Genomic DNA, 13,322 nt, shown 5'->3' on the forward strand with positions numbered 1-13,322 from the left:
TAAATGGCAAGGGACCCAGGGGCAGTGTGGGGTGTGTGCCTTCTTTTCTCTACTAGCTTTAGCAGGAATGTTATCTTGATGCAGGCAGACTAAACCAAAGTGAGAATGGATTCCATGTACAAAATTCAGTTCCAAATCCATGCCCTACATTTAAGATCCAGGTCTGGAAGTGTTTTAGCTCCAAACCCTGTGCAAACATGAGTAACACCAGAAGAGCAGCAGGAAAAGCAGGGAAATGGGGGTTGCTTATTAGCACATGATGGACCAGCTTGAGAGGGAAAATCAGACACCACACAGTCATTTCTGTGGAATTTGGGACACTCATACAAGTCCCTTTGGATCTTTGAGCTCCAGATCAGCAACCAATTACTCCAGAGAGGTCTCTCTGACTAAGGGATTTTAATTAAGCTCCCCAACACTTCAGACAAATACCAGAGGCACATTGTGAATGAGACAGGAGTGGATCAAGTCCTCCTGCTGCAGCAGTTTTACACCACACAATTCATTAAGATAATCACTGAGTGGTGCTGGAAGCAAGGAAGAATGTTCCTCTGGGTCTCCCAAACAAAGCAGGAGACCAACTCCTAAATGCCAGCTGCAGCAAACACCCACATTGTTTATATACTACAGAAAAGCTCCAAACAGCAGAGATTAAGAAACTCTTACAATAAAATAAAATCTTAAAAATTCCTATTCAGTCCTGTAATTCCAATCCTTGTGTCTCTCGTTCCACAAGATGACCAACTAGACATTTAGGCAGACTTTACATGAGTTTCAAGTTATTTTGGATTCATCCATATTCAGGTGGGAACAATTCAGAAATCTCAAAAAACATTCATGGTACTTCCGCATCAAACAAGTTTCTGATATAAATTTACATATTAATTTTTCTGATGCAACAGCTTTTGTATTTATACCATACTTAAATTCTCCACATAGTTCTACTTATTAGTGATTAATCCTACTTTTATAGGTAAAAATGTCACACCTGTACTTGCATAAGGATGGAGATAATACCTGTCTTCAAGATTTGTCTTCAGGGGCATAATCTTGGTGATTTTCATTAAAATTATCAGTTATTAGAAGTTCAGTCCAGAAAATTCTATTACATTCCTAACCTTATGAAAAGCAACATTGTCATAGCACATAATACACAGCATCGTTCTTGATAAGAACCTGAAGATAAATCTGGAAATTGTACACACTGAATATACAGTAGAGCTTTTAATTCCAGGCTGTATTCAAATTACTTTGAAACAGTTTCTATCATGATGAATTCATGCAATTACATTTAATCAGATATTGACTAACTGCAGTGGGAGATACAATGTAATATCTGTTATCTGGTTTAGCCCATTCCTGCATTTCAGGTGAACAGCACCTCATGTACAACCTAACAACCCATCAACCTGACCAAATGCAGTGACGTGGGCAAGGAACCACATTTATGCTTTGCTTATGTCTTCTGGGTTAATTCTATTCAGACTTCACATTTAATTCAGAATGCAACCCACCAAGTCCCTACACCCAGGCTACGTAACACAGACCTCAAGTGGCCTCATAGGAAGCACACAAGCTCAGAAATCTTGAGCATCATTCAGAAGTCCAAGGCAGCAGTGAAGTCCTGGGGTGTGGGGAAGAAGGGCCCTCAGAAACCCTGCAATTCAGCATTTTTTGCCCATCAGGATGGGTGCTCACCTCACACAGAAGAGCTGAGGAGGAGCAACTCGCCCAGTGCCTTCAGCATCGCCGTCACCATCTATGACGGTGGGAAAACAGAGTCACCAGCTTTCTGTCAAGGGAAGGAGAAGGAGTTAGTGACACTGGCTCCAACACCAGCTCTGAATGTTTCACACACGAAAACACAAAACCAGGGAAGAAATTACTCAGATGCTCAGATTTCAGCACTGGAGGGGAGCCACACGCCCAGCCCTGCGCAGACAGCACCCACTGCACTTGCAGGGCAGCTCTCCAGGGCCAGAAAATGCCATAAAACCACCAAAACCTAAACAGGCAGGGGCATGAAATGGGCAAATCCAAGGACACCTCAGATAACAGCTGATAAAGACGCTGAGGTTTTTCATGAAGCACAAGTAGTGCTCAGGAGCTGCTTTCTCAATGCACTGCCTTCATCTCAGCACTCAAAGGGTCAGCAAACAGCAGCACGTCCCTGGGAGTAGCAGCCTCCTGCCCAAAACAAGGGGTTTCATTCTTTGGGCAGGACTACAAAGATAACTGGCTGCTGCTCCCCAGTGAGCAAGAACAGAGATTACATTAAGTCAAAAAACCAGAAATAAATTAGACACCATGACATTGGCTCTAATCTCCTCCACCCCAGCAGAGCTCAATAGATTCCACTGATTTACACCCCAGCAATGCACAATAAAAATTTGTCTGTGCATCTAGGTTTGTGTAACACAGTTTGGAATGGTAGCTGTTCTGTCCTGATACGATAAAAAATTATTGCACAGGCAACATATGCTATCTACAGAAACATGAATAAATTACATTATGAAGGCCACCAACACTTCACATCAAATTTAGTTACATGATATCTCAGCTCCCAAATGTGTCAGCATGGCTAGCTGTAAACTGGCAAACACAGATGAAAAAGGAGAAAAAAAAATTAATTTATATTTAAAAAATTGATTTCATCGAGACTAGTCATTAAATTCATGGAATTGCTTAAATATCATAAAATCATAAAAGGGTTTGGGTTGGAAGGGACTTTAAAGCTCATCTCATTCCAAACCCCTGCCATGGGCAGGGACACCTTCCACTAGCTCAGGTTGCTCCAAATTCCATCCAACCTGGCCTTGGACACTTCCAGGGATGGGGCAGCCACAGCTTCTCTGGGCAACCTGTGCCAGGGCCTCACCACCTTCACATTATTTCCTAAATATATGTGAAATAATATATTTATTCAAGGTGTGTGCTTTAGTCTAAAAAAAAAATCTCGCTCTTCCAAAATTATCTGGATTTAGTCAATATCCTTTATAATCCAGGCTTGGCCAGTTAATAGTTTGCACTAATGGATTCTCTTGAAATTAAACAATGAGGTGTTGTTTCGATATTTGGAGGATTAGTCACAAGCATCCTCGTCACTTTGCTTGGTTGGTATGGAATCTTGTTTAGAAAAACAAGGATATCAGCATTAGCTGTAATGGCTGGGAATATACAGGCAGCCTTGAAAAAGACACGTGCAAGTTTTATAATGATCATAATGATGCATTTACATTTTCTAATCCACTGCTAATTCTCTTAATGACAGAATTAAATAAAACTAGTTTTGAAAAGCAAACTTATTTTAGAAACCCGCATTTCTGCTGAAAGCATGGCATTCCAGGGACAAAATGTTGGAAATAAGTAAACATGTACACAGCTGACAAGTATCTTATTTCTGAAGTGATCAAAATTTAATTTAATTTTCGACCTCAATGGAATATCCAACAGCCAAATTCCAGTCTAATCCTTGCTTAGCTAGAGAGGGGAAAAAGCCTCTGGGAAACTTTTCCCATTTTCTAGCCACTGCTGAGCAGTCAAAGGCAGGTTTGACAGGCACTGTGCTAGTCCAAGACACATCAGAGTCCTCAAAATCATCCAACACTAAAAAATAAAAGACTGATGGTCCAAATTTGACTCTTCACTCCCACATAATGCACTGCTAAAGAAGGAACCAGTTGCTCTTTCTCCAGGTCTCCATGGAACAGCAGTTTCTCCATTTCTATGGTTTAGGCAAGCTCAGCCTGGCTCTGCTCCAACATGGATTTACAACGTATTTAATACTGAATTTAGAAAAAGATCAATTTAAACTGATCCAAACCTGAGACATGATTTCAGCCTTGTCATACATCAGTTCAGTTCCCCCTGACTTCACTGGGAGTTGTGACCTTTCCCATCATGGGTAAATCTGACCTACTTTTTGGTATGAGATGGGAATGCTGACAAGGACACCTGGGTGGCTCTCTCCATTTAAAACACATGATGCAATTAGAATAATCCCAAATACTTTGAATAGCAACAACAAAAAAGAAGAGCCATTACAGATGATATGTGTGGCTATAAATCATTTGGCAGGTGTCTAGCACAAAGATAAGCATCATTAATCATGAATAAATTTTCTTAATACAAATGTAAGCAGTAACTGTGCAACAGTTTGCCTATTACTCACAAACCCATTGCGTGTGATATCCCAAGATAATCTGGATGTTTATATCATACTCTTTATCCTCAGATAAAGTCTGCCTTGCCTGCTCAGAAAGCTGTTATCCAAAAAGGTAATTCTATTCTGTTCTAAAACAGCAGAATGCCTGGCTTGTAGGAGCAAAGGCTGATCACCACAGACAAGAACTGCTGACCATCCCTGGGGGAAAGATTTCCAAAAAAACCACAAATGCTAGTGTTACAGGCATGGAATGTAACAAAAGAGAAGTGTTTGGACAATCACATATGCCAATCTAGGAACAGGCACTCAAACATAAGTACCTATGTGCCCAGTCTTTTATTTAAAGAGGAACATAGTTACACACACTTCCCTAACACATACCTAAAACACACCCTACACATTTCCCCCTTATACATTTGGAGAGAAACAGTCATCTGGTTAAAGCAGAGGCACCCAAAGTTCACTCCACTTCCAACTCTGCCAGAAGCTTCCTGTGTAAAAAGTCACCCAAGGTCACGCTCCGACACTAAAACTCAATTCTGCAAGCACTCCCTGTGATTTCAGCAGAGTGACTTTGCACATATCAGAATGGCAGCTTGATTTTCTATACCTCTACTGCCTCACCTCAAACATTAACTGAGAATATTTGTTCTTCTTCCAGGAGCATTTGAGAAAATCTTGGTTAAAATCATACAGAGCAAATGAATGAGATTTATACACTAGGTTGACAACTGCCTGACAGCACTTTTGTCCTAAGTTGGTCACTTATTGGGAATCCAAACATTAACCTGCACAGTTCTCTGGTAATTTGCTACAATAACTAAGGGTAAATAATGCCTGAAAACTATTTGATGTTCACACATCTTCATAGAGAAGATCATTCCAAACAATGAGCAGACAGTATCAACCAGCCTGCTTTGGGTGGGAGGAATCCTGCACAACCTCCAAATCAGCAAAGCTTGACAGAAATTTCATGGTCCATCTTCAGATATAAACTTTCAACAACCTTCCTCAACAATCTGAGCTAGAAAGCTCAGTAAGTCACCACTATGGTCACGAGTTATATTTGAAAGCTTGGGTATTTCAGAGATGTCTATAGTCAAAACAGTAAGAATCTATTAATTATTTTTCTTTATTCTTCTATTCAATTTCATCCAATTCTTGTTCCAAAGCTATAGAAGACCCAGGAATTTAAAAGCAAACATATGAAATTACTGTACTGCCAATTAATTGCTTCTTAATTTACATCAACCTGTTTGGGGTAAAAAAACACGAATCCTAACTTTTCCTCCTTCAGTCTCTGTACAACCTAAAAATGTAACAAAAGCAGGTTTGAATTTAGAAGCTTAATTATAAACTTAGCTAAGTGGATTATAATGAAAGATGTTCCAGCAAGAGAGCTCAGACTGATGCATTATGACTACATTAAGGAAAACACCAGAGAATAGACTTTCCATCAGTAGAACAACTTTAATTACAACAGTGCTGGAGCAGAACTGTTCTGTTAAACAATGCTGCTCTTACTCCTCCTTCACTCTGAGTACTTCCAATGGACTCCATGGGAACACACTTGACTTTCAAGAATATAAAACGAATGAGGTTTGCAGACTCTTCCCAGGAACCTGGTTCAGGAGATCAGTTAAACACAGCTGAAGCAAGACTTGCTTCATTGGCACACAAACATGGGTGATTTACACTCACTCAGAAGAGCAGGAGACTTCCAAGGCAAGGATTCAGGAGTTTGTGCAAGGCACCATCCTGTCCATGACACAGCCACCCACAGCCCCCAGGCCCACTGAGAGCAGAAGAAATGATGCTCAACAACCAAGAGCTCCCCAACATCTCCCGCTACAAACTGCATTCAGTGTGACCCAAGTGAAATCCAAGCCCTGGACTTCTCAATGGTATTTAAGAGCCACAGACCTTTTGGTGCTTTTGATGTTGTATCACCACTCAAAGTAGGGTAATTTACCTTCACAAATGTTCTTCAGGCCATTATCATACCCCTTGCAGCAGGAACAAGTGCAGAGCAATTAAGATCAAAATGCTCAAGACTGTCAATAGGCTTCTCTCCTGAACACAGGCATTGATTTATTTTTTTTTCCTGAGCAGCAGAACATAGAAAGTGTCCAACAACTTTTAAGTAACCTTTTCAGGCTGCTCGTGTACTTTTATATATTTAATTAAATACCAAAAAAAAAGAGGCTGCAGAAACTCAAATCAAACATCTCATCAACACACCAACAATCACCTTAGAAACTTAAAAAGTCCCATTTTTTGGGGGCATAAATAATTTTGAGGGTTATTTTATCTAGGTTATGTTTACAACCCTTATACATTATGACTGAATGCCTACTGCCAGCCTTCTCAGCCTTCACAGCAGAACACAGCCTGGAAGTTCAGTGATTTCTTCACATTATAGCACATCCTTTCTGTAACAACAAAACTTTATAGCTTTGAGGGACAAAAAAAGGGGTTTTTTGTTTATTTTTCAATGGATGGAGAAAAGTTTGAGTCTATTATCAATACACTGCTCTGCTGTAGCTTTTATCATTGGCAATGGATGAACTGAAGGTCCTTTGAAACTCAGCTGTATCTAAGAATTGCTGTCACAGTTGCACAGATCTTGGATTACTGTTAAATTGCAATTAAACAAAGGCAAAGGGAGCTGGCACTACTTCCAACAGCATTTCAGTAAATGCTATTGCAAGTTTTTGTTCAAAGAGGATTACTCTCACTTCACTGGCAAAGCATTGCATATAATGCACATTCAGCAGTATAATACCATTTGAAAAGTAGTATTTGAAATTATTTTCCTTTAAAAAGGCAAACCTGCAAATCAAACTCAGTCGAGAGCCACATCCCTACTTTAGCAGCAGGACCATTCACACGGAAAACAACAGAAAGGTTCAAAGTCACCAATTACAAGGCTGCAGAGTTTCAAAAAAAGAATAAACAACCTCATAACCTCTGCTGCTGGAACAATGGCAGATTTCCTGAGCATTTCCATTAAAGTGCTTTCAGTTCAGAAATTAAATTGCTTTACTGCAGTGATTTTCTTCTGCATTCTGATATTACTTTATATTATTTGACATTAGAACAGCATCACAGGCTGTAGGTCAGAGGTTTTTTTCTCTCCTCACTGGAATGTGGCCACCACGTAGAGTTTATCAATCTTAAACACAAGGTCAGAATAATACAATCAAGTACCACCAGGCATATGAGCTCAGCAAAGACTTGGGCTCTGCTTAGCAGGGAAGGACCATCTGCTTCCCTGCCACAAGGCCGGTGTAGCTGAAGCTCACCTCCAATTTAAATTGTTATATTCTACACATCAACCAGAGAAACACATGCACACACCCAAAACCCCTCACCAAGGAAACAACTGCAAATAGGCAGAAAATCTTACCATTTTAGCCTGTTAATCAGTTCTGAGGAGAGTATGTGGGGTTCAGTTTTCAACTTCTAACCACTGGTGACTTTGGTTAAAATAGCCAGCCAAACATGCAGAGGCCACCCTCAGTACTTCTTACATGTATAATTTTCATTCTGCCGTAACACACACACAGAATCATTTCTTTTCCACAAGATCTGTACCTCTATTTGTAGGTAGTCATTACTATTTTGCCATTTGCACTACCTAGCTGTGGCCCATACCCAAATGAGCTAGTAAGAAGAGACACACACACATCCACAAGACCCATTTCAAAAAAACTCATTTCCAAAGTGCTGAAATAAACATTTATTCCAATGCATCCTTTGCTGTTTATTTCAGTGCACCAAAGAACAAACTTGTAGGAAAGGAGAAAATAAAGAGCACAAAAAAAATACAGAGTTCATCAAGCCCTGACACTGTACCTCCTCATGGTATCAAACACCATCCATGAAGTCTTGTGATGAAGTCTCCTATAACCAAGGCTTCATCACTGCTACAGAATAAAATCCTGTATAAGACAGGTCCCACAGAGCCAGAACATGTATTTTAAATAATTATACCTGGATTTGTCAAAATTAATCAAAAATATGTTGTGATTCCTTAATACTGATTCATTGATTTTCCTTCTATTTACTTTGCAACATTGATGTTAGTGGGGCAGGCAGACACTGTAACCAAAGGGTTAAGAAAACCATATTGCTTACATTAAAAAAAAATAAGATAAAAATAAAGCCTTAGTGAAGGCTAAAAACACATATCAAAAGGCCCAAATATAAATAATGAAGAACCTCTAAAAATTGCTTCCTGAGCACACACAGAGATGCCAATGTGCACACACTGCACTCTGAATTCAGCTTTTACTGACTGCCACATAGATTCCAACTCACCAAGAGCAACCCAGTGCAGTGGGATAAGGTTGTACTGAAAAGCAGCATGTGCTTTTTAGCTGGAATTCATTTTCAGTGACACACAAGCTGCTCCTTTTACCAAACTTCCTCACACTGCCACATGTGGGATGCATGGGAAAGCCTCCAGACCTCCTTTCCCCTGCCATGGCAGTATCCAGGAATGATGTGCCTCTCCAGAAGATGCACACGGCAGCCAAGTGCCACACCAGCACATCCCATCACCTCCTCCAGAGAAGGAAGAGCACCAGGCATGTGCTCCAGCTCAGCACCTGGCCCTGGGATGTGTGCCCGAAACTCGGGCATTCCCAGGCACTTGGCAAGAGCTGCAGAACCCGGTGTAAAAATGTGGGTTTTCCTATCAAAACCCATTCATAATACCTGCACATTTATTCAAAAGTGAACTTGCTTTCAACCCAGGATTAACTATGCACGACAGCAACAAAAAGCTCCAAATTGTCATCGAGGCAGTTAGAAAGGATGACACTACCCTTCAAAGCAGTTGGAGCAACCAGCTGAGTAAAACCACAGATCTAGCCAGGAATTCTGTGATTCTGTTACCTTTGCCATTCCCATTTCTTTTCCCCTGTTGCTGGCTATAGTCCCTCACTGTATTTTATCACAGAGGAAAGTCTTATCTCTTTAGGGTGAAAAATACATTTGCCCTGAACACGATATAATATGATTCGCACGGGGGGGGGGGGGCCCTGACACTGTTGCAGTATTGATACAAAAAATAAACATAATGATATGAACTGCTAAAAGACCTCGTAGTGACACTATTTAAGCAAGGTCAATTGCCTGTGCAGGTTGTTCTTACTGGAGTTCACGTTACATCACCGGTCCCATCATCCTGACCTTCCCTGCTGTCATCCCCATCACAGTTCAATTAACAGAGGAGTCCTGCAGTGGCTTGATGAGCATCTGCTGCCTCTACCCGGCAGTAATTCAATAAGGGAACACCATAGGAAGAGATAATGAGAAGTCAGACCAGTTGTTCTGTCTCCCTCCAGGAGAGCAGATGAGTTTGGTTTATGGGAAAGAGTGTGACCTATGAAAATTATCAGTTAATTTTATATTTCAGAGCTTCAACATGCAACTTAAAGTGTTGTCTGGTTTCTCTGGTGGTGCTGCCCACAAGGATCCAGAACCACTTTTCCTGGTGAGTCCCTGATTAACAACACTTCCCACACCAAAAGGATTAATCTTTTCGAATTTTCTCTCTGCCATCTCCACCAAATAAATGGTTTCTATTCATGCATTCAGCAGTGGTTGGTCTGAACTAAAAAAATTAAACACCTGAGCAGAGAAAACGGGCCAAAACTACTACTGAAATAATTCAGGCAGAGTGAAATTCACACAAGCATCAAACCTGGATGAAACACTTCCACAAAACAAAAATCTCCTACACTGCAGATGGTGTCAGCCTGGGTCTTCTCTCCCTGCCCCATAGGACACACTGGTCATTGGTTCCCAAATTTTGTTTCTCCCTCCATTTCCTTCTGCACCTTTCCAGCAGACACTTCCCTTAACTTCCACCTATCCTCTGACTCTCTCCTGTTGCCTTAGGAACATCTATTCCATCAGCAAAAACTCAGAGCCACCTACAGTCCTTTCATCTCCTATTCCACCACTGGATGTCCCAGGGACTGTATCTGAAGGATATGGCTCTGTGTGGATTTATTTTTGCCAAGTGATTGCAGTGTCCTTATGAGTTTTGCAGCTTTATTTCAACAATCTTATTCACTGAAATAGGACATTAATTTGATTTCAAATACAATTTTCTATTTTATGTCTCCTTAATATCATTAAGGCACAGATTTACTGAAGATGATAGGCATGAGAGGAGAAAAAAGGAAGATACATTTCCTCCCTGAGTTCTGCAAGGTGATCCGTGAACCACAGTGAATTTCCACAGTTGCCCATTCCCACAGCTCCACATTCACAGCTTCATTTGTCTCAAGATCAGCTTCATTTGAGCCACATCCTTTCCCATCACACAATTATCTGCTCTGCCCCAAAGACTGCTTGCCTGCTCTGACCACTCTTCCCTGTGAGTGCAGTCATCAGGGCAGTTCATTCCTCACTCCCAGGACAAGACAGGTTGGCACATCCCTACTTCAGTCAAACCTTCTGCTCAAAGTAGGACCAGACAGCTGCGAATCTCACAAGATACTCGACATTGTCCCCAAATTCTTGGTTTTGTTTCTGTTCCCACCAGAGAGCTCAGTCTCCCAAGCTCATGCAAACTGAGATCAGCTCTGTTTGAGGCTGTGGCTGCCCTCAATCCCAGTGCCACAATCAGGATTTTTCCCCATCTCAATACATCCTCTTTTCTCCATTCAGCTCTGCCATCTCTTCAGTCACCAGTTTCATCACCTGCTGCACATCTCCTCCCGAGCACCTTGTCCTTAATCCTCAAATCCTTTCTATCCTTCACCCTTAATTCTCTCCCATACTAAACTAGTTGATTTCTTCCAAAAGGCAACAGATATAATTTTATTACATCTACCACCTTTTCTCACCTTGTTTTCTTATCTCTTTTCTCACCCTACAGCATTTTGTTCCTTCTTCTAACTAGCCCTTTATTCACTTGCATTTCACTTCTATTTTCTAATTCCCTGGGAGTCATTTTCATCACTCTCATATATTCTTCTCTATTGTTTTTTGCCTTTTTTTTCCCCCACTTGGAGACGCTTGGAAAGGAAAAACTAGACACACTACATTATATCCAAAAGAGGATACTATAACAATTTTACAGTTACAAATAATCAGCATTTAAGAAATCCTGGAATTAAGGTTGCCTTGCAGGAATGTATTAAGATAGTCAGGTTTCGTGATTATATCTATTTTTACCATATTACTAAAGTCTATATTAAAATACAATTTAAATCTATCTTTGACTTCTTTTGCTTTTATCTATTCATCACACTGGCTTTCAACCCTCTCTTAAAGCCTTACTCATACTTCTCTTTGAAACAGCCAGAAAGCACCTGTAAATCCAATAACTGCAATTACAGGAAATGTTATTTATTTCACTCTTTGCAGCTATGTGCACCGTTTAAAAAAAATCTTTTTTATTTAAATATATTGGGTTAAATAACTCAAAATTTGATAACCACGGTATGGACTAGATTCCATCTAGTTAAAGAAAGAATAGACATGGCCTGTGCAACAAATGCTATAGAAGTTAGCCATGTTCACCGGCTACTTTTGATTTGAAGCTGCATCTCAGCCTTAATAGCAAAGTAAAACAGATATAGAACATATATATATATATATATAACTATATATAGTCAGTCATACAGAGCACACCTGTAAGCTGCAAGCAAGGCATATAAAACACTGTTTCAGGAGAAGGATGGAAAACAACTCCAGTGCCAAGACAGGCCTACAGGGGTATTTTAGGAACCCAGCAGTAGGAGGAACCTGCTGAAATTCCTCAGTCCCAATTATCCATACTTGATTTGCACTTTGTCTACTGAAGTTTGGGATGGTTTCAGCAGAAAGATGTTCAAAGACACATCTGTCATACTAGCCAAGGTAAACTCATCACACTTTTGCAGGTTAATATATTTCCCTGCTCTTTTTTTACACTTTTCCCTATTAGCTGAATTAATAAGTCAATGAATGCATAAAGCCTTCTGTAAAAGCACACCCAGATGGATGTTTACCAGACTTCAGCCTTCCTTTCTATGTGTTTCAGAATTTAAATTAAAATTGAGCCAACCTTCTGGAGAAATCAGTGCTGGCAGAAGCTCTCTCTGTGAGTTCACACTAAGAGAAATTAACAGCTTTTGCAGTGAAAAAGCTGTACTTATACCTGAATAAAATAGTCTTGCTAACCAAAAGTATTTAGGACCTCTTTTACAAATACTCTCAGTATTAAAAGCTGCATCTACTCCCACAGGCTTGAATTCCACATTTATTGAACTATTTTACATTCCTGTAGCATTTTCTTCCTTCAGAAAGATAGGAGTCTGAACTAAATACAGGACTTGATAGCAGCAGTAATCCAATATATCTGATTACATAAACAAATCTAAAATTAAATTAGAACTTAAATGGCAGAAATAAATATACTGCAAGCCCTGAGTATTTCTTTAAAAATTGGCCTACCAGGCAATATTTGGCAGAGGTGGTACAAGTGCTGGGTCATGATTCTATGGATATTATTTTCTTTATGTGGTAAAACTAGCAGGGAACTGGGTTACAACTAGAGTTAAAACTCCACTTACTATGTAATTTTTACTCAGTACCTGAGTCCTTTTTAAAGGACTGCAATTGCTTTGAGTTATACAAAAAGATTGATCTGTAGAAAGTGGAAAATGTTTCCTGTCCTACTTTCAAGAGTGGGATTTTGTCATGCCAGCAAATGTTTTTCATAGAAAGGGGGAAAAAACAGAATTTTTGCCCTGTGGGAAGAATTTCCTCTGAATTACAGGAAAACACATATTTGCAAATATCAATACACTTAAAATCATGGGCTCTGCTTTTCCTCTATTTGTTACTTTTCCTGCTAAACAAATTCAGCAGTGATTTGGATTTGGTGTTAATGAATGCCGAAAGCAATTTGGCTTCCTCTTGCCAAGGACCTCCATAAACTGCAGTTCAGCAAAACAAGACAATCTTCTTATCCTGTGTAAGAGCTCAATTAAATCATCATTTTAACATAATCCTATTTAGTGGCTCTCACATTTTCTGTCCTCATGCTAGTGATGTTAATGGCTTTAAAAAAACAAGGAAAGTGAATATACAGAGATGGAAGGGAAGGACAGAAGAGAGGAAAATGCAGCTTCTATTTCACTGAAGATCA

The 13,322-nt window shown here is 40.0% G+C and overlaps 1 protein-coding gene across 6 annotated transcripts in view; it reads right to left on the bottom strand.

Annotated features, from left to right (window-relative positions):
• Positions 1-13,322, bottom strand: part of THSD7B (thrombospondin type 1 domain containing 7B) — a 298,971-nt gene that overhangs the window by 243,566 nt on the left and 42,083 nt on the right. For all 6 annotated transcript variants that reach the window (XM_038142161.1, XM_038142157.1, XM_038142156.1 and 3 more), the window contains exon 2: positions 1,699-1,792. The gene's annotated coding sequence lies outside the window, so the exon portion shown is untranslated. The remainder of the gene's footprint in view (positions 1-1,698; positions 1,793-13,322) is intronic.

The sequence above is a fragment of the Motacilla alba genome, chromosome 7 (genome assembly GCF_015832195.1).
Source record: "Motacilla alba alba isolate MOTALB_02 chromosome 7, Motacilla_alba_V1.0_pri, whole genome shotgun sequence".
NCBI classification, from domain to species: Eukaryota; Metazoa; Chordata; class Aves; order Passeriformes; family Motacillidae; genus Motacilla; species Motacilla alba.